We start from the raw sequence: 4,831 nt of genomic DNA, 5'->3' as shown, positions 1-4,831 counted from the left end.
GCGCATACTTTGAATAAAATATTTGTTATCATTCTCTTGAAATAAATGTGTTTTTTTCTTGAAAAAATACCGGTTTCATATGTATACACCTGGTAGATAGTTCTTGTTGGATAGTTTAATTATTTCCGTTGAAATTGCTACCGTTGAGAACTATCCTGGCAGGATCGCCAAAAATGTTATGCGCAAAAGGATGTTCTGATATTTTTAAAAAGTAACCGAATTGCTGTTAGACAATTCGGTGTTTCTTTATTAACCTTTTTACACAATTATAAGCGTAGGCAAGATTAGAACTGAACTAGAGACCATAGGTGTGGTCCTACTTATAGTCTAGCGGATACATATGGGATTGCCTAAATCTATGACGCAAGTAGGTCAAAGTCGACTGCGTAACACATTCGCCTCAAGAATTTTTTTTCCGTGTAGGCTTTAAGTGTTGATTAATTGGATTTTACACAAATCAATCAATATTTGTTTCAATAAATGCGGAATTATTCTTGATTCATTTTTAAATTTCGGCAAATCAAAATTATTTTTAAATCCGCATTTATTACCGTGTTCTTAAAGATTCGGATGGTTCACCATAAACTTATTCCGTGCCCGATTTAAGACAAACTAAAATCGATGATTTCTTTGGACTTTCGTCACACAAGGGGGCATAATATATAATAGAGATGAGATAACCATTTCTTTATCTGGGAACCAAAACAAATGTTAAAAAAAATGTTTCAGTCAATTTTTTAAATGGTTTTTCCATATCCTCCATATCCTAATAAGAAAAATTCAAATAGGATCTTACAGAGGAAACCATCTATCTCGTTATCTAACATGATTGAATTATTGAATCCATTAGCTTGGATTTATGCAGTTTTTATAGCATATTCAATGCTTTAGTCAATATATTTACTTTGGTGCAAAATATAGGGATTTCAATTTATTTATCTTGAAGATTCCAACATTTTTAAAGCGCAATTATAGCATGATACAATTTTTTTGAAATATGCGTCAATAATCATATTTCTCGAGTCCTGAAATTGCTAAAACAATACATAACTAATTTTTTTCAACAAATGTTTTTATCATGTTTTGGTCGCTTGCTCTACATATAGTGTCAAACAAATACTATATCTTTGATATAGAGCCAAACAAACATTATTTCTGAATGTATAAGAATAATTATATAAAATAATTTTTAATTATTCACTTGGTAAACGTTTTATTTATGTTTTCTGATGAAAAGTCGTTTATTGATAATATGGTTTCCAATATTGTATAATATACATAATATTAGTGAAAATTAAAATATGTAAAACAGTGATTAATTTTCTTATTACTTTTCCTAACAATAAAAGTAAAAATTGTCCTGCTGCATGCTTGTTGCCATTAAAAGTAAATATAAAAAAAATGATTTTATATAACAAAAGATATTTTTTGTTTTTGATATTTAAGTACATTGCTATTTTATAGAATTTAAGTGGTGAAAAAATCATGAAAAAACCCTTGTTGGAAGTTCCTACAAATTTGGCAATCCTTACGAAAAATGTCTCGAGGTACAATTATGCACTTATATATAGAAATCCTGAAAATGAAACCAAGAGTCCAATGAACAAATTTGGACAACCACCAGAAAATGCTCCTATTGTTAATCTGAAAAAAGATCCTTCTTTAAACAAAAATATCTGGACAAAAATAAAAAAGTAAAAATAAGAACGAGAAGGTAACCAACCAATTCTACTTCCTTCTCTTTTTTTATTTCTTTCGTCTTTTTTATTTTTATTATTATCAAATAACAATAAAAGAACATTTGTAAATAATAACCAACGTTTCGGGACTCATGAAGCACCGTTATCCAGATAGGAAAAATTTTACTGGGTAGGAACAGCACCGAAACCTTGACCGAAACAACGATGCTCTCTCTTTGATATCAGAAAACCCAGATTCGTGAAACCTTACTGTTAAATATAATTAATCATATCAGCATAACTTTTGTTCAATTTGTCCAGATCAGTTTTTAAATTAATGGATCACTCCTTTTGCTTTTAATTATAAAGCATTTCCATCAATTCTCTCTTTCTCTTATTACTTTTAGTATGAAAAATTTCAACATTATCCCAATCAAACTTATTGTCAGCATCAAAAATTTTCTTTGTATGTCTGATAAGAACGTTCTTATAGCAGCGTCCCAAACGAACATCACTTTTGTGTAAGTTAACTTGTCATCTGTCAGGTCATCTGTCAGTCAACAAGTCATCTGCAGGTAAAATATTACTTTGTTCTTGATTACTTTAATTACTTCTACGTCCAAATACTGATTTTATTATCTTTTTCTATTTTATGGGTAAATTGAAGTTTTGGATGAAAACTGTTAGAAGCATCGACAAACATCTGCAACTTTGTTAAAGGACCATGTAAAACATATTATCAACATACCAAAAGTAAAAAAAAGCAAAATCTAACTTCTCAAAAGCAAAGACCTACCTTCAAATCTTTTATAACTACTTCTGCTAAAATCGGAGAAATGACTGAACCTATGGGAGTACCAGACTTCAGTCTATAGAAAGATCCATTAAATTAAAAATTAGTTGACTCCATAATAAAAACTATCACTTCAATTAAATCTTTTTGACTAATTTAAGGGATATACTAAGAAACATTACAACATCATCGAAAGAAATCATTACATACTCATCCGGAACTGTTTATGCTTTGACATCTGCCTGTTCCTCAAGGATTGTAATTTTTATTATTTTTACCGGAACCAGATTAAACAAAATTTGAAAACAAAATGAGAGTCTTGTCCTTTATACTAGCAACACTTTTTATTCATAAAATATTTCTTTAAAATGTATATTTAAAAAAAATAATCAAAAAATTACGAAAATCCCAATTATTAGGTAAAAAAAATTAAATGTATAAAATTAAAGACTCGTCAAATAATTTTTCTTTATCTGCTTGAAAAGAATCGGCGATAAGAATAGAACAAGAGAAAATCTCAGATCAACGTACTTCTTTTTTCTGGTCCTGGAAAAAAGAAACATACATGCGTAATAGAAAAGAGGACGGAATTCGCAAAAACACCAAGGAATTTTTCCGGGTCAGTAGATTTTATTTTCACGCGACACAGTGGCTTATCTGCTCTTGATAAGGCACCATTTGCGGTGTTCTTTCCATGATGAGATTTTTTGATTGTGCATATTTGCACAATGGGATTAATTTTTCAGGAGATTAATTTTTATGATTTTACAGAGGAAGTACACTATCTATGGAAATTATCTACACACCTGTTTATTGAACTGTTGCTAAATTTCCTTAAATTTGATAAATATTGACATACGCTTTTTCCCCCCCATAATACCATAAAATATAATGAAATTTTGCATCTAATCATCCCAAGTCAAGGTAAAATGTTGATTTTATAAAAAGATACGAAAAAAACGTCAAATCCCGATCTACCTTTTTTCGTGAAGATTGGCCCAGGGTAGAATCTAGGGAAAAAATTCTAAAAATGCCTTAATAAATTAGAAAAATACAATTAGGGCTTACCTTTGAAATGAGATTGAAAACATTGCAAAATGTTGCATATTTTCCGTGTTATTCCAATTTTTTAAAAATATCGCAATTAGGCCTTTTTTACAGTATCTTTGTATTTAATTGACATTGAGTCTTCCATAGAAGTTAGAAATTAGTCAATATTAATCAATTTTCAAAAAAAGATGACAAAAACCACTACTTGTTATCAACTTTTTACAAATTAATGTTTGGAAATTAATGTGCCCGGAAAATGCCTCAGAAAATGTTTGTTTGATGTAAAATTCATATCAAATACGACTTTTTGAAAACTTTTTTTTATAGAAATGATTATTATTTGACAAAACACAATTTTCCGAGTATTTTTAAAACTACTTTTCAATTGTTTAAATACTTATATTTTTTTCAAACCAACTTTTCCTCCTGTAAATCTTGAAAAGTTAATATTTTTCAAAATAAATTATACAGTTAATAATTGTTAAGAGTTGTGTTTTTGTAAACTTATTTTAAAAACGTTTAAACAATTTATATTTGTATAACTTTGTAATTATACAATTGACAGACATTTAAAGCCATGTTTTTTATTTAACACATTTGGCAATTTTTTAAACAATTTTCAGTTATTCAAACAATTTTGTACCCCTGTAGGTTCGTGAAAAAATAGTATTTTGATGGTAAATGATATTGTTAATAGGTTATAAGAGTAACATTTTGTTGTGGAAGATAGTTTAAAACTGTTTAAACAATAAATAATCATTCGCTTGTGTTTTTTTAAAGGAAAGGTTAAGAAAATTCTAGTTTTTCTAAAAATGTCTTACGTATCATATCTGGCTCATTAATAAATATTTTCTTATGTCAGGACATATAAACTAATTGTTGTATAAAGTATTAATTTGTTCAAACATTTCTTTTTCAGTAAATGATGGATAGTTTTCAGATTAATGCGTACAACTGTACGATGATACTTCCTTCCTACAATTCGTTTACAAAATTTTTCATGTTCAACTAAATGAAATCCATCAAAAGTGACTATCCGTAACTTACTTAAATAATTGTTTAAAGAAAACCAATATTTAAAGTCATTTAAACAAATAAAAATGGTGACATAATTGAAAAATATCCTAAACAAAAAAATATTACGCTGAATAATCGTTACATATGTATATAATTACTTCCAGTAAATACAAACTTCTCACGATTTGACGAAAACATTTTTTAAAAAGTCTTCTTTGCATGAATTTTACATAAAAATCATATTTTCCACATTTCGGCGCATGTTACTAGCACAATACAAGGCAGTTTCAGG

This window comes from Belonocnema kinseyi, chromosome 8 (genome assembly GCF_010883055.1).
Source record: "Belonocnema kinseyi isolate 2016_QV_RU_SX_M_011 chromosome 8, B_treatae_v1, whole genome shotgun sequence".
NCBI classification, from domain to species: domain Eukaryota; kingdom Metazoa; phylum Arthropoda; class Insecta; order Hymenoptera; family Cynipidae; genus Belonocnema; species Belonocnema kinseyi.
The sequence above is the reverse complement of the archived record's forward strand: the minus strand, read 5'-3'. Positions refer to the sequence as shown.